Genomic DNA, 24,565 nt, shown 5'->3' on the forward strand with positions numbered 1-24,565 from the left:
ACTTACCAAGACGTTCCTATGGTGGGGAAGATTATTTTATATTTATTCTTTCTTAAAAAAGAAAACAAAAACAAAACAGACAAAACAAACAAAACCCCCTCAACCAAACCAAGAAAAAAAAGATACACTGCTAAAAGCTTTTCTTATGTTCTTTTGGTTCACAAGCTTGTTTGTGTGCCCACTGTGCCACCAAGCCATGACAGACAGCTACACTCCTGAGATACAGAAGTAGGACAAGGAACACAGAAAACATCATGAGGGAAGGACAGGATGTGCTGAATAAGGTTCATTTTCTCAAGAATGAAGCACATGCACATTAGACAGAGGCTGAGGTCAGGTTGTCTGTTTTCTGTGTAAAAACTCAAGTCACAGAATGAATTGGGACATCAAACTTGACACTTCAGCTTTTCCGTCTGTAGTATCTTTGTATTCTTTTTACTGTGGATCAAGCACTGCAGTAAAGTAAAAGTAAAAATTGTTATTTAACAAACTTGAAGCAGTACATTTAAGTTAAAAATTATCCATTAAAAAAAAGCTTTTTGACTTGCAGATTGCAGGAGGTTTTCATAATTATCGTAGCGAGTTACAGAGTTTTAATAAATAGTAATACATTTTCTTTGTTCTTAATTCTGTTTTAAATTGTATCTTGTACTCTATTATCCTACTAGTCTGACCTCAGTATTTGCAGCAACAAAATCTAAGACTTCACCAAATTTACCAAAGGGAAGATAGTCTCTAAAACCGTAGAACACCCTCATGCTGTGGAATAATTTGGGCTAAATTAATGTTACTAAATTAAAATTAAACAAAGTTAAGCTGTTCTGTCAGTTCCCAGCATACTCTTTGCCTCTGCCACTGTCTCATGTAACTCTCAGGCACAATTTTGGATGAAAAATGTGACAAGGACCATTCTCAGTTGGCACCTTGCATGATCTGTAGACAGCAGGAATTTACTGGTATAATTGCTTTGCCAGTTGTCCTCAGTTTCCAGGAGTATTCCCCAGTATAATTTGCACATTATTTGCCTGTTTAGCCATTAAGACTTTTCTTTTTGAGGTGTTCCAGTGGGAGACCTTTGGAAGAAAATTTTCTTAAGCTAACAACTCTGGTGAGGTGTAAGTTTCTCTGAAGAGGGAAAACAAGACAATTAGGGCAAAATGATCTTCCAAAGCTGATCTGTTTCTAGGCTGTGAAATAAGATGTGGCCCTTTTTGATTCTATCAGAACATCTACTCAATTATTTAGAGAAGCTCACTGCCACTGGGGCTGAGTGGCCTCAAGGCAGTTGTGCCAGTTCCTCATCCCTTTTTGGCTGAAGTGGCTATGCCAAAGTACCATGAGCTCTTTGATACCTCACCATGAGGAGCTTCCAGCAGGCTCCAGGAGCACACAGGTGCAGAGCATCTCTGCAAACCAACTTCTGAGAGGGAAGGTTTTGATCAGCCTCTCTCACCTGTTAGCCTGGCTGGAGCAAGGACTTCATGCATCTGATGGGAAACTCCTGATTTAGGAGCCTGAAAGCAACATTTGTGAGGAGATGGTAACACCACTGCAGCACCTGGGGCACCCTGAGTGTATAAATGGGCATTCTTGACTCCATCTATGTCTGAAAGTCCTGCCTGGTAGAATCTCTGTGTGCCATTTCATACACTCAATTAGTCAGGGACTGCACTGGAACACAGTGCAAATCAGGGCCACGATTTGATTTAAAGAGATTGATAACCTCCCAAAATCAGAACTGAAATTTGTCTGCAGGATGCTCTACTATTCATGCAAAAAAGACCTAGGAAGCTACTGTATTGCCTTAGGGACATAATTTCTTCTCTTCATTCATACCTGGTTCTCATTCTAATTGCATATAATAATTTCTGAGCTCATGACCCATAGGGCTCCCATGGCTCTGTCCTGCAGGGTGCTGAGTAATCACTTTCCACCTTGATGTCACTGGAGATGACGGCACTCACCATCTCATGAAAAAAAAATCTACCTTTGACTTCTTCATTCTCTTTCATTTTTGTCCTTTACATTTTTTTTATGATTTTTGCTTATATATAACCTCTGCAGTGGTGTCAACTGCATTGACATACGATAATGCACAAGAGGAAAAGTTACCTCTCTAGCATTAATTAGGTTACTGAGGAAAATATGCAGCTGAACAGCAATTGCTAATGAAAAAACCCTACTTTGCTGCAAACCAGTGCATGACTGAAATAGGATAGAAGCAAATGATCTAATCAGTCAGAGATTGTTTGCTCCATTTGCAGAGGTATTGAATTCAATTAAAGATTGCAATACTTAAAGAAGATCATTTAAATCTCTATTTATAGGAAAGGTTCTTTTAAAAAACCTGCAATATTTAATTGACGGAGTCTCTGCTCCCTCACAGACATTAACAAAAGCAGCATATGATGCAAGATACACATGGGACTTCCAGAAAGTATGTTTAATACTGTTGTGCATGATTTTAGATGAAGGAGGTCTTAGTGCTTCTGAGAAATAAATGCTTTTTGCTGAAGACTCTAAATGAAGGTTTTCCCAGCTTGGAAATATTTTAACAATGGATGTTTTGGTGATGACAGACATCTTAATTATTGCACTGAGAAATGCAAATTTTTCACAGAGGAGAAAGGTACTCGGAGCTTATTGAATGTCAATAGTAGGTGAATGCCTGATTTTCCTTAGTGCCTTAAATCCTCCCCCTACTCCCCCTTTGATTATAATGGCACTGAAGCTGTCAGCCTCCATGCAAGGCACTGTGTAAACACAGAGGAAGTGAAAGTCCCTGCCTCCTGTATCTCCTAGAATAAGCAAAAGGTATCAGGTAAGGAGGAGGAAAAAAAGAGTTAATCAAGAGGTGGGAGGAGAAGGGAAATAAAGCAAGCATTGTGTTGTTTCAATGTTGACAAGTGTACAGATTTGCAGCCATTGTAGGAAGGACACTTTACTACCCCATGTTTTTTTTTATCCAGGCTTTTCAGACAGCTGTAGGATCACCACAGAGCTAAATTTGAGGACTGGACTGCCTGGTTCAAGCAGCTAATGCAAAATTGGCACCAACTGGGTGGTCAGTGAGATGTTTCCTCTACTTCTCACTTTGCTATTGACACCTGAGGGAAGTTCTGGCTGCTGGCACGGGAACTGAGGATTGCAGGATGCAAAGGATTGCATCCTTTGCTCCCCCTACACTGTATGAGAGAAGGCTCAAAATTTTGCTTACCTTTATGAGCATGGAAAGAAATCCCCCAGCTTAATTTTTTGCAAGAACAGGACTTGTGTTAAATGAAAATATATATTGCAAACTTTTAGGGAGAAATCATGAATTTGGTCTAAGAATATCACTTTTTATGAAGTTATTCAGCAAAATGATACAGTTAAGTTCTTCCTTCTTTTTGTCTTTTATTTTTAACACTTTAAAAAAGTCTAATTTGCAAGTTTTTATATTCAGTCATGAAGGTGATAAACATCTTTTAAAACTGAAAATAAAGATTCTCATGTTGTAGAACTCCAGGAGCTGAAATGTTAAGCTAAACACTGAGTACTGCAAGGCTTGCAATAAAAATTGCAAGAGTTGGCAGAAGCCTGAAAGGCTTCAAAAGGACTTAGAGAATGGGTTTTGCTTGAATTAGGAAAGCCCAATCAGGCCTTTAGTATCTCTTTGGCACAGCTTTGTGAATCTGTATTAACTGGAAATCATAAATGAAGTGATAGTAAATCAAGAATAATACGCTCATTTCTCATCCCTTTCTAAGGATGTGATTATGACAGCCTATCCACAGAGCAGCCTCTACCCTCACACGCTGGAAACCGCTTCTGAAAATTGTGTGCAAAATAGCTTTTTTTATTTTCCATAACGTATTCTGGCAGTCCTCTTTGTTCTCATCAGGGTGGGTTCTTATCAATAACACTAAGCCACTTAGCCAGCAATTGCTATATACTGTGAGATGATTACATGTTGGGGAACAATAAGCACTGATTTTTGGTCAGGCAGAACTAAATCAATGAACTGAAATTTGGTCAGTTGCCCTGGAGGGCATACATCAGGTGAAGGGTATGTTTCCTTACATATATTGAAGCAGCAGATTTTAATGGCATTCATTGTAGCAGGGACAATGACAGGATTGGCTCAGAGATTTCATCCCCCAAATAAAAACAAGCACTGGCAAAACCACAGTTGTTATCTGTGGAAAGAGTTCAATTTTAAGAATGATAGTTGAACACATGACCTCTGCACAGGACAGTAAATATGAGCATGTTTTATGGAGACACACTGATCATTAAATGAATGAAGATAACATTAATAGGAAGATGAGTTTTTTTCTACCCATTTTGGTTTAAAATTATGTACTGTATGGTTTGCAAAGTGCTGTTTCTACTCACAGGCATTGTGTTCTTTTCACGTATCTGTTTCTACTTCTTTCCCTGGATGTCACACCAGCTTGTGCAAAGTTCATCAGCCCCAGCAGGCAAAGCTCTTCCCCAGGGCTCTGATAAATCATGAGGATTTGATTCAACAGATGCTCACTAGTGTAAAGTGAATCCCACACCTTCCACTCTTCCAGTGCTCAGCACCCGCACGTGTCTCTTACATGACAGATCCTGGGAAATGTGAGCGTTCAGGACAAATCTCATTTGGAAGAGCATACATTTCAGTTTCAGGTAGACAGAAATTTAACTAGGTGCATGAAACCCATGCACTTTTCCTTTTTTTTGTTTTGTTTTGGTTTGGTTTGGTTTGGTTTTTTGTTTTGTTTTGTTTTGTTTAAAATATATTAAGAATTTTAAGATTCTTCTAGTGATTATTGATTAATTGCTTTAAAACATAATTGTCAACATCACTGACACTTAAGGTGTCTAAAAATTGAAAAGAGGATACAGTGAACATTAAACTTCTCTATCTTTGTTTTGATAATTGCTACCTGATCACATTTGATTTTCCCATTCTACTGCAAAATATTTTCATATTGAATATTGGCTTTTCAGTTGGAGTACTTGAAGTTGTGTAAATAGGTGGTTTTAGAAAATCACTATTCAGTACAATTGCCTCATGAACTGGCTCATTGGTTTGTTGTTTTCAAGTATGACTTATAGGATCTCATGGTTGTCTGTCTGTCCCTCTTAATAAATATTGCATTCCTTGACCAATTCAGTCAAATCTGGTTCAGCATAAAGATTTCAATGATATAAAGCTCCCAGAGAAGCTAAATTGTGTCAGTTCTGGTGTCCATTCTGGTCTCCTGTTGCATATTGCAGAGACAGATCTTCCCCTGGTCTGTGTTTAAAAAGAAAGATGAAAAAGAAAAACAAAGTGTATATGTGTGCTTAGGATGAGTTTCTCAAAAGTTTCTCAAACTCATTAATGTTTTTATACTTCATCAATGTTTTCAAAAATCTTATCCTATGACACTTTTATATAAATACTCTAACAGTATCCTTAATTATGTCAAGCTCGGATGATAAGATTTGCTGTTAGATGTTGTTGGCATTTCTTGGAGAGGAATGGTTCTTAGAGGCTCTTTGGAGCACAGTGGAGCACCAAAGGCAAATCCTAACCAGTTGCATGGAAAACCACAGGCACAGAAACAACTGAATATGATCAGCAATGCTACTTCATTCCTACTGCACTGCACAATCCAGAAAAGACTTCTGGTTTTGCTTTAGCTCTGTTGTGGATTAACTTCAAGAGGCACCATCCAGGAAGGAAAACAAATCATGGAATTTCTGTTCAGCCAGTGGGATATGTCTAAAACCTTGAGCACCACTTTGAAACTACCCCCTATGGTGTGTGTACACACAGGGAAAAAAATCTGCTTGTAAATGAAATTAGAGCAGTGTTAGTAATCCAAAAAATGGCAAGATGCTTGCATAAATTGTTGATTAATTAGTTGCAAATAAAATTTCTTTTTAAGCTCAATTTGAGAGAAAAGGATCTCAGGCCACTTGCTGCTTTAATTTTGTTCTTTCATCTTTAAATGACCAAGTTCATATTTGCTTTATTACCTTTTTTTTAACCCAGATTGGTTTTATCCAGTCTCAAATTCTGAAATCATTTTGAAATACGGTGAAATTTAGTAGAGCAAACATAAGTTGGTACCAATGTTTTTTCGTAGCATGCTGCTTTCCTTATTCCTACATAGTAAGTTGCTCATGTCATGTTAGGACAGTAATATTTCTAAGTCATCCCTTTACATAACATGGGACAGCATCAAACTGTTGCTGAGCAAAGTCACACCCAAATTTAGGTGGTGATTTGTTGTTGGAGAAATATTTCCCTTGCAGTTACAGCTCTTTGTGTCAACCTCTTTTCTTAGGAAGGGTCCTCAGGTGAAGCGATGCTTGGTTCTGTCTCACACTCTCTGCTTTCCACTGTTCCTTCTCAGTGCCTGCCAGCACACTAAATAAACATCAAGATTACATGGAAATGGGATTGTTTCACCCAGGTGGAACAAGAGGTTGTTGCTGGGCTAGTGACCCTTAACTGTACTGTCACATGGCTGTAATGTATTTTTCTGCATTTGTGGTGGCTGAAAAAGGCTGGGTGTGTTACAGTCACTGAATCTCAGTAGCCTTGAAGGATAGAAATCCTTGTATTGTGTCTCAGAGCTTCTGTTCTTCCATGAAAAGGAAGCGAGAGTCGTTCAGTCCCCTTATCACTTTTGTGGAGCTGTGCTAAGCCTGAAGATCTCGTTAACCACTTCCTTTGGTGCATTTTTATGATTGAAGTACTGTGTGTTTTACAAGCTTGGCTAACACAATTTCCTTTCAGAAAGCATGAAATAATACATTCTATTTCTTTTGTGTGCGATTCCTGAGAGCTGAGGGAAAGAAAAGCAAAAGAAAAGCAAATTGACTCAGGGTGTGACCTTCGTTTGTCAGTGGTGAGAGCCTAGAACAGGCACCCTGCCCTGATGAAGCTTCAAAGTGCTGCCACACTTGCAGCCCCCCCAGTGCACTGCAGCAGTGTCAGTCCTGCTGCTGCAGCCAGCCAATGGATTCCAAGTGTTTCCATAGCACATGGAGCCGCTGGGAGATGAATTTTCTTTCTGTATCTAATTAATCAGGCTAATTGCTGCAAGTTGCAGTGTTCAACCTGCTTTTGTGTGGCTGGCAAGGACCTGACTACAACAGTCTGTTCTGTGATGTTTTGTTGAACATCAACCATGTATCAGAGCTCTTTAAAATGTAGGTGATACAACTGTATTATGTACTGAAAAATTCCTCCAAACACAATGGTGACAGCAATGTGAGAAAGATTTCTGCTCACTTACAGTTATTAAGACCAAATCTTCATTCACAGGCACGCCTGCTTCATATACTGCAGATCATTTTCTCTCATCAAACAATTCTTGGGACTTTCAGTTAATAAATTAGTACAGAAGGTTTCTTCAAAACCCTCTTTTTTTTCCCTTGTGGATAGTACCAGCATCCTATGTCTGTCTTGAATAACTCAATAAGTACTTTGTGATTTATTGATTTATTTAATTTAATCTGTTAGCTAGAACTTGTCTTAAAATATTTGTTTTCATTTAGTAATCAACAGTTGACTTGAACAGCTGAAACTTATGTTTTGTTTTTATGCTGGCATTACTTCAGAGTTAGATACTTCCTAATAACTATGTCTTGAAGCTCTTTGCTTAGAACATCTGCAGTTCTGTTACGAATAATTTTGCATGCAGTGTTTATTTCTTTGCATAGTTTTCCTTTCACTTAATGAACCTCTGTTGAAATGTCTCTTTTTCAGTATGGATTTGCAAACACACACATATATTTATACATACACACACACACATTTTTAAAAGCCAGATGAAGTGTTAGATTGGATTTTTTTTTAATGTGAAGGGGAACAGTAAAGTCTCCAAAAGGACTTAAGGAAGAAAGCTATGGGGCTTGCGAGTTTCTCCAAAAAGGGAATATAAATGATGGGCAGGGACATCTGCATTAAAGAAGAGAACTAAAATTTTTCCTTGGATCCAATTATACCACTCTCTCCTTGCACAGGAGCATGGGGTGAGAAATAGGAACCATTTTCCCAAAGTCCACTCCAGAACATCTGATGATATATTCACCAATTGAACAGAAATCAAATAGGTTTGTATTCTGACCTAGGGGAAATGATACCATCTCTCTCCAGTTGCTGTCCATTAATAACTAAGCACTTCCCCACTGTGAGAGGATGATGGGCTGAGGATCAAATCAAACCTGGCTTTGATGTGTTCAGACACATCATCACTACAGACTGTCTCTGTATCTAAAAACACAGGGGTGCAAGTAGCAGGTTTTGGGAGAACACATAGTCAGTAGAAGTAGTTCTGGAAAGAGCAGAAACCATGGGGGAGGAAGTCCTGGTGAAGAGATTTCATGGTGCTGACATTCCCTCATGTCCTGGAGGAAGGAGGCTCCCATGAGGAGCAAAACACTTGAAGGTGCAATGATCTGTGTTATCTTACTAGGTCTTTCAATCCAGCCACATACTAAATGTTTGGGGCTTTGTGGGTGGATCCTGTCAAGAAGAAAGACTGAAGAGGTCGACAGAGCTTTTGAAATGGCCATCAGCTTGCAGATTTTTCTCAGCTCCCAACATAACACTATAAATATAGAGAAGATTCTGACATTTTTATGAATTAAAAAAAAAAAAAAAGGGATGAGGTCAGAACAAATGGCCTTAGACATAACTCAAATGACACTTGCATATTATTTTCAAGCTTTTAAAGCAGGACATGATTATCTGTGCTGAGTGATGCTGTGAGGATGCTGGGAACAGCACGAGTGAGGTTCTGATGTCCATGTAGCCATAGCTGATTCCGCTGACTAATAGATCATTTGCTTTTTTCTTCCCAGCCAGATTCTCTTGTGATTTTTTCACAAATGTGCCAGCATTAATAAATTCCAAAGAGAAATATTCCCCCTTCTTTATGTCTATTTCAGGTCATATTTTGGAAAAATGAGTGTAGATCCTGTCTCCGTGTTTCATGAGGCCACAAATTCACTAAAATTAAGTGTCTGGGAATTTTACTGAATGCTTTAGGGACATTCATCTAGACTTAATGCATTGAGGAAAGCTGATAATTCCTTACATTAATACGAAGACTTAGTTGCTTAATTCCAGGCTCCAGAGGTATTGAATATGACAGTCTGAATAAATTTTCTATAGGCGTGATGGACTTGGTAATTAACTGTTCTAATCCATACCAAAGCATTATCAATACCTTCATATCCCACAGAGTAGGATGGTAGTGGCAGCTAGATATGTGTTGCCTTCTAAAAATTCAGTATTTGTATATGTATTTGAGTTTATAAACATAATTTTTTTCACTACATTTTTATGGTGAGGTGATGTCCAACTGCAACTAGGATAGCATGAACATTTAAAATATTTCCCTCATAAAGACATTAACATTTCTTCTCCCTGGGGTGGTGGTAGCTTGTGCCACACCATACACAGGAATAGTCTTAGAAATAATATTTTCTAAAGTGATCAAAATGGCCAAATATTATAGTTAAATGAGGCATAAAAGCAGTTGTACTAATTTCCTTATGAAATTACAGTCATGGTTAAAACCATTGCAGGAGAGAAGAGGTCAGGATGTGGTCATTGCTTTCTCCAGTGATTGATGGGAGAATCATTTTTGATGACTCAAAATAGTTTTTCAATTTTTATCAGCAGCATACTGAGAATGAAAGAGAGGAAAAACTTCTATTCAAACTGTGTGATTTTTTAAAAATTAATTTTCTTTATTGTTAAATATAGGCAAAATTTTAAAAAAAGCCACAAAATAAAGAAAGATTCAAAAGGGAAATCCAAATACGACCAGTGTTTGAAAAGTGTTTTGTGTGTATTATATTCATCTAATTAGACATGAATCTGTAAATGGCTGAGATCAGCCCAATGTTTTCAGTCAACTGTTTAAAAAGCTTTGCAAATCTGTTGAGATAGTGCCTCCTCTGCAATCTTAACTGACTTTAGTATTCAAACTTTTGCAATAGTTTTTGTAGTGCTAAGTCCACACAGAAATAGAGAACATTATCTATGTTTTTAGTGTTATACAGGTAAGCCTCTAAAGAAAATCCTACAATTAATTTGATCCCAGACTTGACATCTTTGTATAATAAATATCTTTATCTATTAATAATAGCTATCAGCTTGCTTAGTCTGTGAATAGATTGAAGTGCTTTTTTTTTCCATAAGGGGGAGGTAACAGATGTCTGACGTGATAATTCCACCATATGGCAATTCCATCTTCTTTCTAGTGCAATATTAAAATAATAATGATGAACACTGAGCAACATTGTTAGTCTTAGTAGGTGGAAGTTTCAGCATTGTTGAAGAAACAAAAGGTTTGATTTTGACTTAATTTGCACGTCACACAAGGTGTATTGTGGCTTCCCCTATACAGTCCTGGGTTGGTGGTAAAACGAGCTGCATAACTCAATGAGAATGGTTTTGTAGCACAGTGTGCCTTCTCTTTTTCTTTTTCTTTTTTTTTTTTTTTTTTTTCCTGCTGTTCTGAATATATGACTGTTTATATTTCACCTCATACTTGGGGTTTAAGCACACATTGTCCATACTTGCAAATTTTGCTCATGCTGTTCAGGTGACTAGCAAACCAAACCAAATGGCAAGTTTTCTTTTCGGTAAGGCAAAGTCATCAGTAAAAAAAACATGATGTAGGCATATGGAGCCAAAAATGTATGGGGAAAAAAAGAAAGAAAAATAGATAAATATTAAAGGACATGTATTCAGGTGTTTCAGTCAGGTAACAAGAAAAGTCCATATGCCCATGGGAGAAAATAGGAATTTAGAGTAAAACACCTCCCTGGCATTCTTTGGTCAAAGAGGAGAAAAATGCAGCGGCAGGAGTGAAAGTCACAGTGTGAGCACAATTTTATTTACAAATACTAACAGTAAGATAGAACTGTTATGGTGCATTTCCTAAGTATTGACTGTAATCATTCAAATTGCTTTATTTTTTCTGGAGTGTAAAAGGATATTTTATAAAATCTTTTGCTGGTGAATAAGGCACATGGGATTTTTTCAGATGATCCATGTGGGGTCTCAGAATGCAGAGGAATTCCAGTTCAAGATAATATTTAAATACACATGTTTTCTTTAAACATGTTCTTAAGTAAATGCTGGATTGGAAGGGATTTATACATGTGCTTTTCAAGTTTTTTCTTGAATCAAGTCATTTCTTGAAATTAAAAATAATAACGTCTGTTCTGCTGCCATCTTACCCTAGGTCTAAGCTAAAGGTAAAATCTCAATCAGTTCTCATTCATTCCCTACAGAGGAAGTTCTGTTTTCTTTCATCTCTCTAATTAAGATGTGCCATGAGGTGTGATTCTGATATCTGAGCAACTGTTCTGTGACAGTGAAAATTTGAAATGAATGAAATGTTTCATTTCTGTCCAAGCAGAGCACCTGTGAATTACATTTTACAAAATCTCACCCACAGGTGATAGAGTATGTAAAGTGTACTGTGATTTGCTCATTTTAAATAGATTATTAATTATCAATGTCAGTATTCTCTTAATTGTGGTTCTTTGTGGCCAGCAGAGCATTTACTGGTGATCTTCCCTAAAGATGCCTCATTACTCTGTCAGCTCTCCTCCTTTTTTTTTTCCACTTGCTGTACCACACTACTGACAGTTAAAAATACATGAATAATTGACAGATTGTTTTCCTACATACTCTGCTGTCATAGTTGCCTCGAGAGCCTGTATTTAACTTCCTGTGGGAGAGAAGTGATCTGTGGAATCTTGAATAGAAGGTATTTAAGGGCTGCGAGGCCTTTCTTTGTAAAGATGAAGTTTGGACAATGAAGACACTGAGAAGTTAGATAGGGGTAATTAATCTTCTTAGAATATCCCATAGTTATAACAGTTTTGGTGAAGCTTAAGAAGATACAGAGTGCTAGCAAATAAAACATGAATACACATAACCATAAACAAAAGCAAACCTCAGATATGTCAATGTCTTGACATAATATAATTTTAGTATAACTTTCTCCAGTACAAATTTAGATGGCCCTCTCTAAGTTTCCATCCCTGACTCTGACAAAGAAGAGCTGGGATAAATGTGGCTGATGCTACTAATGATGTCGATCCTTTTCTGCCCAGGCTGGCAGCAAAGCTCTCATTTAATGCTGGTTTTCACTTGAGCTCTGGGAACTGGAGTGCAAATGTCCATTGAAAGCACAGAGGGTTGCATGGAATAACCTGCAGCCACTCTTGATCAAGAGGAAACCGCAAATAGTGGACTAGAGGGAGAATTCCTTGGGCTATGCTGACAAGTTTCTTAGTATTGTCAAAGCACCTACATTTTTGTTTCTCTTAGAGCATTTGTTTCTCAAAGAAGGACAAAAAGCTATTAGTACCATTGAAGGCAGCCAAATAGCTAATTCTTAATTTTGTATTTTTTTTTTTTTTAACTTACAAAGTAATATGCTTTGAGAGTTGGATCAGAAATGTGTATTATCCTGGCACCAGACATGGACAGCAAGTAAATGGTAACAGATCCTTGACTTTGGCATATAAACAAAACTGTTTGATAACTGTTTCATATTCCAAGCCAAATTCTCAGTCACTGTGGTACAACTCTATTGACTTCAGTTACATCAATGCAGCTGAGAGGCGAATGTAAATTACAAAATTCTAATTTTCTTGCTGTTGTGTAAAAAAAAAAAAAAAAAAAAAAAGAAAAGAATGGAGCTCTTGGGATGAGAATTTCAAATGAAAAATAGGCAAAGAAACAGTGAACCACCTGGGTTTGCAGTCCATCTTTAACCACCAGCTGCTCAGGTGGACCCCAATATTGTGCACTATGGCATCTGAAAATGATCAAAGATTTAGGCCCAAAGTCAGTGTTCATTTATACAGGATAAATGATGAGCAATAGATCTGTGTTGGGATAAGACTCTCTTTTCCTGAATACTATCCTACCATCTCAGGTAGTGTGTTTAATTTGTTGAACAAATTTTCTGACTCAGATATTGTCGGTACTTGAACATTTCTTGAAGTCATGAGAGACTCACCATAGTTGCCTACAGAGGCATCAAATGCCAAATTGGCTGCTTTTGTGGCAACAAGAGGACCCTCCCTCCAAAATTTCTGTTCTTTTGCTCCAAAGATCATACTTCTAACAGCATAATGATAATAATTGTAATATTTAACTTCCAACACTTCCTTTACAATTAGTGTGTCTCTTTGGCTTTTGTTTGGGAGAAGAGATTGCTCTGCTCATTTTGCCAAAGTGACCAGATCAAATTCAGCAAACAACAGAGACAGGGCAGGAGAGAGCTTGGGCCTCAGGTGAGTTTTACCGTATATAATATTTCAGAAAATAGTTACAGATTTACAATGCACACAGCCCTGAACTGAATCAGGCTTGGTTTTTTTGGTTGGTTTTTTTTTTTTTTTTTAATCATATAGCTGAACAGAAGAAAGTATTTCAGGTTAAGCTGCAGTCCTAGTTTTTCAAATAAACAGGTTTTTTTCTTCTCTTATATGAGGAGGGTAAAAAAGGTAATTGTATTTTGTATGGTGACAGAGAATTTGTGCTGGTTTCAACCAGCTGCTGAAATCAGTGATAAGAGGCACTGGCCTCCCCCACTACTGCTGGATAAAGAGCTGCTGCTGAGTCTATTTCTCAAGCTTAAGCCAAATTGCTTTGAAAGCTTGTGAAATTCAATTTGCAAGAGAATGGAGGATCCTCTCCATGTAATTTCAAAATGTGAAAAATAGTAATTGCTTTTACTTCATTCAGACTACCCGTGTAGGTAAAATGGCCACAATCCTTTGGGTCCCAGCCTTCTCTGCCACTGGAGTCAGGAAGAGGTTGAACTCACACCAAAGTGTGGGAGATGCTGGACCCCACACCTTTTTATCATATCTTTTCTCTTTGGTGGGCAGGCACATCTGCTGAATGGGCTATGTCTTGCTATCTGCTCAAGGTACTGCTTTGTATCTAGACAAATTAGCCAAAAATGAGTTTGTTGCGATAACTCTCTCTTAATTGAGCGTGTTTGTTTCTTCAGCATGGAGGATAATCCTGCATATGAATAATCTGGCTTGATCTCAGATTTATAAGGTGTTTAGATTTCTTCCGTTCAGCAGAGAACATAAGTATTAGCGGATTTTTTACAAGCCACCTGTTAGGAGCCATCCTTGATCCTATGGCTGGCTTGCCTGCTGGTAATCTTTCTCCATGCTTGAAGAGCTGACAAAAGCATCTGGGTCTCCCTGGCAGTAATTAGGGCAAGCTAACTGCCTGCTGCGCTGGAAAGTAGCTCTGAGTTTTGATGAAATGCAAATGCAAACTGCAAGCTGGCTGGTTACCCAGGCATTGTGTCCTTTGTGCAGGTCTATACCTTTACCCAGAGGAACCTCTGCAGTCTGTTGTGTTTAACTGAGACTATTATCTCACAGGATTTTTTTAAAGTCAGAAATGCCACTGAACTCTGGTATTATCTTGAGAACACATAGCTCAGAGTGAAGTGTTGGTTTTTTTCCTTTTTCCTTCTTTTGCACAGCTGTAATTCTAGCATTGCCTTTACAAATTAATCAAAAGATTCAGTTTTCAGACATTGAACTTCAAAAAGCTAGTGGAGAAACCTTACTCTACCCCCAAAAATTTCATAGGACATAGAACAGCAGTTCTCTTGATGTCAAGTCATTGGGTAATAAGTATTGATGAAGTTTCCTCCAAAGTAAAACAAACATGCATAAGCCTGTAGGTGGAAAAAAGATACCTTCAGGTTGCAATCTTAATAATTTTGTGTCCAGGAAGCTGACCTTCCCTAAAAGTCATTGAACAGGAACAGGAGAAGAGATGCTTAGGATATATTTTACTAATAGTCAGCATCCACTGTGCATTTGTGCTCGCAAGGTTGAACAGCTTTGTTTGCCACGGAGATGATTTGTAAGCTAAGGGTGTAAGAGATGTATTGTATTGTGAATGAACATATGCCCAGCAAAAAGGTGTGGGGAACAGCAGCTAGTTATGAAAATTTATCTGTTTGGATTTGGAGGGGTTTTTTCTTGTGTGTTGGGTATTTTTCTGTTTGTTTGGGTTTTGTTGTTTTGTTTGTTTGGGGGTTGGTTGGTTGGTTTTTTTGTTCTTGTTTGTTGGTTTGGTTTGTTTTTTTTGCTTGCTTTTTTCCATTGAAGAGAGTAATGGTTTAATTTGTGAGCAAAATCCTGCCTGGCTCCTCTTAACTTAGGGCAAAGTAGTCTTAGGGTCTGAAGATGCCCCAAGATCCTGCTTTTGTCTACAGTTCTGTCTCTGTGACAGATGTTTATTGGTCTTGACACTGCTTTCTTTGATATTCATTACAGTGCCATTGCGAGGGTTCTGTTCTTCTCCCAAAAGATAAAGCAGGAGGAGGGTATATTTTAAATCTTCTGATTTAAATTATAAGAAATAGAAATCTGGCATTATAAAATAAGAGGTTATGTTTTCTGTAAACCACCTGAAGGTGTTGTTTCGTTTTTTTAAAATCTTTGTCGTATTTTATGACTTCCTGATTACCAGATCATCTTCTTGCATTTCTTTTCATGTTTTTCATCATCATTTCTTCAATCTCTGCAGGAAGCAGAGCATCCCCTCCCTCATCATAAGCATTAGTGCTCCACCATAGACTGACTGAGAGCAGTTGCTATTAAGTTCTGCAGGTTTTTTTGTTTTCTTTTCAGAGGTAATTATCAACAAATGTTGATTTATTTCTTTTTAAGATCATAAATGCATTTGCCACAGCACTGCACTTTTGCTGTCACTCATGCTCAGTTCCACCATGGTGTGCCCTGAATCTGTTTTGTGATACATGACACAATTATATCTCAGGGAGATTTGCTCTTCCCTTCCCTATGTAGTATGATTAATTTATATGCAGTCAATCCATGCTTGGAATGAAATAAGTTTTTCATCTTTGTGCCTTTCTTTGTGCTTTTGTGCTCAATGTTTGTTGTTTTTGGGGTTTTTTTTCTGGGAGGAAAGTTTCTGCAAAGCTGTTTTGGCATTTATTTTCACTGAGAAGCTTAGTTAAATAATTGAAACAGCCAAAAAATGGCTTAGAAAAGGGGCAAAATGTATTTTCTTGTTTTGCTTCATGAACAGCTGAGTTTGAATACCGATGCAGACACTAAAGTAAATTAGATTATCTCAGTTCAGTATTCTGCACCACAGTTCCAATCCCCATCGTTGTCCCAATCCCCATATCTATGAGATGGAAAGATTAAGTAATAATGAAGACATGTCACTGCACCTGCTTTCACAGTATCAGGCTACACAGAGTAAATTCATCCACAGTTTTGTTTGTCCCCCTCTGGCGTTATCTGTTGTTCCCAGCTCCCAGATGAGGGCTCAATCTAGATCCCCACAGACTCTAAAAACACATTTCTAATCATTGCCTGTTCACATTTGCCTACAGATTTTGAAAACAAGCTGCTTTTAAAGGTCTCTCTACAAAAAGTAAACTGTAAGCATCTGAGCTGATGTGTAGCACACCACATTTGTTAGCACACCACTAAACTGTAACACTGGTGAAATGTTGAACACCTGGCACATAAGGCAGTTTAGTGGCTACGACATTGTGACTGGCACGGGCACTTTTTCAAAGGGTGTTTTGGAAAGGATAAGAGCTCACCATAACAAGGTTTTCAGCCATGTGTGCGTAGCCTCTGAGTGCTCCAGAGCCACCTCACAACAGCTTGTGTCCTACCCTGTCCAGGTTGTAATGCAGCTTCTTGGCTTGCCCATGACATCCTTTGCCCATCCAGCTCAGCACAGCCCTTAGCTCCTGCTGGCACAGTTTGACTTTCCCAATGATTTCTAAGGATAGGTGAGATGAACATATGATGGGTGATGTGGCAACTGAGGACATAAACCCAGGAAAAGGCTGCCAGAAAAAAGGATCAAACTCTGATCCCTTACATTGCTCTGCCCTCTGAATAAATTACAGCCATGTCAAAACTGTGTTGTGCTTTGGCACTGGCATGGCCTTTGGCTTCCAGTCTCTTCCCTTATTCCAGCTTATTTTTTTTCCTCTTCTCTAAATTCTTCCTCCTTTATCAGTCAGCATTGTTGATGCAAGCATTATATTTTTTACATGCCTTTTTTCTGCTTCACTGTTATGCACTGGGATGATGCTCCCCTTTACTGTCCTCCAGCTGTTTTGATTTTGGCTGAGTTTTTTTGGTTTAGATTTATTTTTTTTTTTAATAATATCAAATGGTTCCTTGTTGTTAAGGTCATGTGCCATCAACCTCACTGAGAGAGTCTGAGTTCCCTGGCAGCCATGTAATTGACTGGATATCATCTCACTGAAAGGTCACAGTGTGCTTTAGAGGGTGTTTTCCCTTGTCTTAGCAGCATTTTGGATAGGTTGTTTTGCTCCATGCAATTCCAGACTCTTGGTTTGAACTTACAGTTTTTTTTTATTCTGTGAATGGAAACTATATTTCATATTAAGCATAATTTATACCACTCAACAGCTGCTGTTATGATGCATCAGAAATGGCCTGTCATGATTGATATGTTTACACTGAACCACAGCATCTGGAATGACTTCCCCGTGTATTTCTGTGTTCATCTGCTCAGGTCTGAAAGCTTTGGGAAACCAAGACACATGAGATGAGGAGATAGGGAGTGGGAGGGAAGAATCCTACAGACCCTGTAGCTCTTCCTGACTTCTGCTGATACTTTTACTAATACAAGGAGAGCTCTGCAGATGAAAAGCAGGGCAGGATGTGCCTGGAGATTAAAATTCTGTTTGAGTGCTGAAAACAACTCCTGTCCCCTGTTGTTCTGCAGGGGGCTAGACACAAAGTTATCCTTCAGCTTGGTGCTGATCTGTGCAGTGGCAGCACTGAGGATGTTTCCTGCTGTTTCCAAAAAAAAGACCAAATATCAGCCCTTCTCTATGTATCAGTAGTCCAGGCATGACATTTGTTGCTGGTTCTTCTGCAGCAAGTCCCTGTCTTTTTAGGTGATGTAACAAAACCATGAATAATAGAATTACTTCAAGATAAGTGCTATTAAATCTAGGCACAACACTTGTAGTGTTGCCATAACTCTAACTTCCTCATTTTGCAACCCAGAATTCATACTCTCAGGTTTTACTCTGCAGACCAGAGAGCTAGAAATTCATATTTTTAAATCTTGAAGTGAAATTATGGTATATAGTCTGGAGTGTAGAGAACAGTGACAGATACTCTTAAGACCTGAAGGTCTTTCAGGTCTGGCCACATACACATACCATGTGTATGTGCCAGAAAAGATTAAAACAAGGGTTTCTTAGGAGTGTCATCTTAACATTTTATTAATACACTAATTTATTAGCAATATACACTATTGTTTCGATACACTTAAGAAATGGCTGGTACTTTTGTCTAGGATAGTTATTGTAATAGAAGGCTTCCCAGGTCTTTTTTATTGCTCTCCTGTGGGGCTAAAGGTGTTCTGGTACAATGGAGTTTGCATATTCAAGAGACTTTAAGACCTATGAGAAGGTTATTTGTTAAAGACAAATGGTGAGTCTGAACAGCTCTTCTACCCTCTGTTTTATAGCTTGTCTTTGGACATAAATGGAAGCTTCAAAAGAATAATAATGTCCAAGATGGTAAATAATATATGTCATCCTTGCTAATCTAGAAAACCTGCATGCCACTTCAGTCTGTAGATATTAACTCCCTTCATTGTCTGAACAGAGACCTTTGTAAATCATTTGCCTCATTGAATAGATTATGAATCAGTTGCTGTGAAATGGGGAGTCTTGGTGACTTCTGTTTTATTGGATGTAATCTTTCTCCTGTGATGGGTGTTCCAGGGAATCAGGTTGTTATGACCCACTGTTGATTGCAGAGATGTTATTCCTTTGCAGGAAAACTTCTCCTACAAGCTGTAAATTGAAGTTGAGAACTAAATTTATTCTGCTTAATACCTCACACTGAATGGCTGAACTTTGAACCAGTCCCTTAGCATCAACTTTGGTATAAATTTGACAACTCTGCATTTCCAGTATTTATCTGAGTTGTATCATTTAGTACAAAATATTGCAACTGTTTTTCTACATGCACTGTGCTTTAAATAATTCAGGTATTTCATTAGGTATTGAGTAGTTTGTATGCCAGTCAGTGTTTTGAGGTTTGCCCAACATATTTTATGGTTGCATTGTACACAGTTTGAGTGTTTGTATATTGTTGATGCTCAATCTTTTTCATATCATTCATGATATTTGATATCATTTATTTTTTCTGGGGTATGGTTTTCAGACAATACAAAGAGGAGCCTTAATTTTATCAAACAAGAAAAGTGCATTTGAATAATAATCAGATTGAGAAATTAAAAAAACTTGAATTTAGCAACCCCAGGCATTACAATTTTTCCACCTTTAAATAATGCCTTACAATTTTGCAGATGGCGGAGAAATCCAGTGAGTTTAAATATCAAGAAAACAGCAGTATTTTTTTTTTTTCAGGTTTGGGATTGTAATTTATTTTTTCCACATGAGCAGATGCCTGTATATTTACAGCACAAAATTCAGATGGAAAATCAACATATTTTTCTTTAATGTGGCCAGCTCAGTTTGATTTATATTAATATATATTGATATTAATGGTTATGGACACTGAAAGTGCTCTCATATGAGAAGTTGCAAAGAGCCCTTGTGACTCAAGCCTGATTTCCAGTGCCTTCTGTGCTTGTTTCCTGGGAAGTAGACACTCTTAGGATCACATGGGACTAGATTCTGACTCTGTTGAATCACAGTGCTGTAAATTTGAGTAGCCGTGAGCATAGACATCCAGAATAAAGCTGCATGGGAAAAATGCAAGTAGAAACCTTGGTCTGTCTCCTTAGCTATGTGGAGTGAAAAACTAGCCACTTTTAGCTAGTTTTAAAGTCTTTTTAGCCACTTCACAAGATACTTGTGAAAGCTTCTTTTTAAACTTCCCTTCTTTGACTTCTACTCTATATTTCACCTTTCAGGATCAAGCATTTTTTCTATCTCTGGCCTCTCTTTGACAAATCTATTCTTCTAACTAGCTGTGTCAGGCTTCAGAGATGCTTTTAGAAACACCTGTCCTGTGGTATAGAGGCTTGACAGTCATTCAATTTATATATTTTGCTAGTAATTCAGGAAATTCAAGTGTAAGGTCAAAGCCAACATGTTTCTTCATTTTTTTCTAGCGTTGCTGTCAATCAATGTTAAAATAGAAACATTTTTCAAGAGGATCAAAATTAGTGCCCAGAGAGGCGTGTTAATTGTGCAGAAAGCTGAAACATGAACCTTTCAACTTGCTTCACCATCCTTCTCCTGTGGCCAGCTGCTAAACCTTTCCATTTCTGGGCATATTTTGCTCTCCACATTTTCTTCCCATTGGACTCATAACAGTGCAGTGTATTTCTCCCAGTAGTTCTTACCCCAAGGCATAAACCCAGCTAATGAATGATCTTGTCCTTGTCCTTTGCTCTACCTCTCAAATAGTCTCTTTTTATCCTACATGGATGAAAAGAGTTGCCTTCACATGGGACTTTTTTTTTTTTTTTTTTTTTTTTTTTTTTTTTTGGGTTCACAACCAGTAATGAGATTTTGAGTTCTGGAGATAGCAAAGAGGTGGCCCCTGGGGGCAAAGCCATCAATGTGCTGATGCCACAGCTGGGTCAGCCGGAGATCTGAGCTGCCCTGTAGTGCATTCACATGAACCACTAGCCACAAGATCTGTAGTCCCTCAAATGTGCAGGAGGGCAGATATTCTCCATCGCCAATTATCCACAAAAGATGGACCTCATTTTAGAGCATCCTGTCCCTCAGCTGGGAAATAGATGTAATTTTTATGCCTCTGTGTCAGTGATGCTTAAAAGGTTTTGTGAACATGTTAAATAAATCCATTTGGGATTTTAAGGTCTGATTGATGGGTTTTTTCTCTTCAAATATCCTGGGGCTAGTATTCTCTTTGAAGCCTTAAATTGTAACCATATAGGTTCAGTTTTAGCCTCCACATGAAGTAAATAGGATGGAAGTAGGATTAGTTGAGCAGGAAGTCTTTTTAAGTAAGCTTAAAGAAAACAGTACGTTCCACTTTCTTTGTCTGAGAGAAAAGGTTGGGAGAAGTTTTGGAAAATTGTCCTGAAATGCTTCACTCATTTTCTCTGTCTGGATGAGAAGGAGCACTATATCACATACCATCAAGATGTCTTGTGATTGTCTTCCCATTATAAAATAATGTAATAAAATAACACTGAAAATGAAACAGAAAATGAAAAATTTGAGACTGTACAGGAAAAAGGGCTCTTAATATTTAATAGCTACCACTAAAGACCCTAATTCAGGCAACCAGTTCTGATGCTTGTGTAAGATGAGGTGTAAAACATTGTTTAAAACATATGTACTGTGAGGCTGGGCTGTGCTTTGTGTTTCATGATTGATGAGGTATTGTCCCTAAATAAATCCTGCAATTCAAGCTGCAGTGACACAAATAATAGAACATGAAGGTATGAAAGAAAATGGCCAATTTGAGTGATAGGAAAAGAAGCTATGCTTCATTTGGTCTTTGAAAATAAGGCACAGTGTAGATATGATTGCCTTTCTTGAAAGGTTGTGTAGGATTTCTACCATGTAAACCTCTCCCTGCTTAAGTTTTTTTGAGTGACTCAATGATTTGTGCACATGGGGCAGTGTATTTTTCGTTTTTGAGAGGTATGCTAAGTAATGGTTCTGTAAAATTCTAAACGGTGTCATTGGATTCTGATTTGTTTGCAAATTATATATTGATGTGTAAGGCTGGCAAAACCAGGCAGAACACTGTTCCTGAGATAGACTGCAGCTCACAGAAGTACTTGTCATTTTGTTTTTCTGTTGGTCCATTTTTAATAGGCAAGCACCCAGCACCAGACACTTGAAAGAAATTTATTCTTCTATGTTTGAAAAATAATATGAGCCTAAGTTACACTTACTGGACCTCTCCCACCCTTTAGTATTTTTACTGTCTGGTGCAATTTATACTTCAAAATTATTTTCAACATTTAGCCTAATGAAAGAGAATGGATGTTTGTTTCTTTATAACAAATATGTAAGTAGCAAACAGATTAAAAACACATTTACATACAAAACATATCTTGACTACACAAGGAAGATTGACAAATACCATTGGCTTCTTGTGTTCATTTCAAGTGGGATTTTGCTAATGCCTGTGTGGCTGTAATCTCTGTAGGTTACTTTATTAATCAGAACACATGTTTTGAAGTGGCAGTCAAAAAGATGAGGGCTTGGGGTTAAAAGACTTTGAGGCATAATAATTCTTAATCAAAATCTCATTTGGAAAAAAATGGCACCTGGATTAAGTACATCACTGTGAGTCTTCTAGGGAGTGTACAGCAGCCTGTCTTGACAGTGATTTATGTTCTTTTCTGCCTGCCATGCCCAAGTATATTATCTAGGTTGACATGCATATGTACACAAGGTCTCGGCACCTGCTACAATGCTCACACTGGATTTATCCTTGTTGATACCTCGGAATATTGGTCGGGAACGGAGGACACGGTCCCTTGACACATATCAGCGAGATGTGGCACGACACGATTTCTGCACAAGCTGGGCATATATTTAGACTCGGCAGCAGAAGTAATTAAGAGCAGAGTTTGATTGTCATCTGGCCTTGCAGTTGTTCTTGCCATGTGAGTCTGGCAACCTGTAACCTCACAAGTCAACAAGAAACCACCCAGTTCTCGTATTCTTTGACATTTCAGGGACTATTTCTGTGTAGACACAAAACAAGCACTCTGTGGGAAGAATATTACAATAATAGATATGACTCCTGAAATCTTGACAAGTGCAGAATAATTTAGATTGTTCTGAAAATCTCGTGCATACATTTTCCTAAATTAAAAATGTGCTGCACTATTTGAAAAATATATAGCCTGAGTATTGCTTCCTTAAGCACTATGAAAAGGTCATATAATTTACTCAAAAATTATAACCTTACAATAAGTTTTAAACCATCTTATAATTTTAACTAGAAATACACCATTCTTTCTCGGTGTTTTCTGAAGCATCACTGAAACAAAACAAAAAATATTTACAAATTAAATTTGATAGAATAATCTTTATATAATTGTCAGCTATCACTGCAACTGTATTAGATGGGATTTATTCATAGAAATTATTTATGCACTAGTTTGTCTTGTCTTAATCTTCTTTCTACCCTCAATGCAAAGGCAATTTTTTCTACCTTGTCCTTTCACTACGTGCCTTTGTAAAAAGTCCCTCTCCACCTTTCTTGTAGGCCCCATTTAGGTACTGAAAGGCCATGATAAGGTGTCCCTGGAGCTTTCTGCAGGCTAAAGAACCTCACTTGTCTCAGCCTTTTTTTTGTAGGAGAGGTGTTCCAGCCCTCTCATCATCCTTGGGACCCTCCTCTAGACATCCAACAAGTTGATGTCCTTCTAATGTTGTGGGCCCCGGAGCTGGACACAGGAGGGGTCTCAGCAGACAGAGAATCACCAGCAGAGGGCCAGAATCCCCTTCCTCACCCTGCTTCATGAGGTTTCTCTGGAAGAGAACCTTTCAGGCCTATCCAGGTCCCTCTGGATGGCATCCTTTCCCTCCAGCCTGTTGACTTCACCACACAGCTTGGTGTTGTCAGCAAACTGCTGAGAGTTTGCTCAATCCCACTGTCCATGTCACTGACAATGTTAAACAGACTGTGGGCAATAATTTAATCTTTTTTTAAAAAGTAATCCAAAGCTGCTCTACTTGACAAAAGCTTCTGTGCACCTAAATTAATTTTTCTTTGAAATCTTGGTGGCAGAGTTCCCGAGCCTGCAGTTTTCCCTGTCAAACCAGACATGAAGTTAAGATGCGTCTGAGTAATTTCAGCAATTCTCCACAAAGGAGGCTGTTTTTTTCTGGATTGTATCTAAACCTCCTGTCACTGAAGAGTTTATTCAGAATTTCCTTCTAATGGTGTAATGTAGCTTTGTAAGTTTGTTCAATTTTCTGAATTTATATGCGAGCAGTCAGGTTCCAACCCTGCAACAGGGCAGCAGAAAGAAGCGATTTCACACAGGTCCTATTCTCTGCCTTGTTCAGGGGAATCATCAAGTTATTATCATCTAATTTTTGCAGTAAACATTTTATGGAACATGTGTTATAATTATGAATTTGACCAGAACACATTAAGGAAAAATCTTAGTATTTCATCAAGGGAGTGGATCATACTTCAGCAGATGAGTGAAGTTATTTTCAGGAGTAATTTCTAGAAGTGAAAAGTTCGGCCTTGATTTATGAAGCTCACAAGGCACATTACAAAGCAAATTTGAAGGGCGGTATCCTAAAGTGATGAGGACATCTGGGAGAGGTTCAGCAGTGAAATAAACAGTAGCTAAAAATCACAAATGGGCTGGTCTTTGGTCAAAGATGTGTATTAATAGGAAGGCAATGAAATTTGCATCTGGTTCAGTTTTAAGTATCTCTGTGGTCAACCCTCAAATCACAGGCACACCTCTGTGGTCATTTTTTTGCACTATAGTCTGCCATATAGTGAATACCCACAAAATTGGGGATTTTTTGTGGGA

At 38.0% G+C, this 24,565-nt stretch overlaps 1 protein-coding gene across 9 annotated transcripts in view; it reads left to right on the plus strand.

Annotated features, from left to right (window-relative positions):
- The window catches only part of NRXN1 (neurexin 1), a gene marked incomplete at its 5' end in the record, with an annotated part of 479,408 nt that overhangs the window by 384,782 nt on the left and 70,061 nt on the right, over positions 1-24,565 (plus strand). The window lies entirely within an intron of this gene.

The sequence above is a fragment of the Zosterops lateralis genome (genome assembly GCF_965231275.1).
Source record: "Zosterops lateralis genome assembly, chromosome: 3".
Taxonomy (NCBI): domain Eukaryota; kingdom Metazoa; phylum Chordata; class Aves; order Passeriformes; family Zosteropidae; genus Zosterops; species Zosterops lateralis.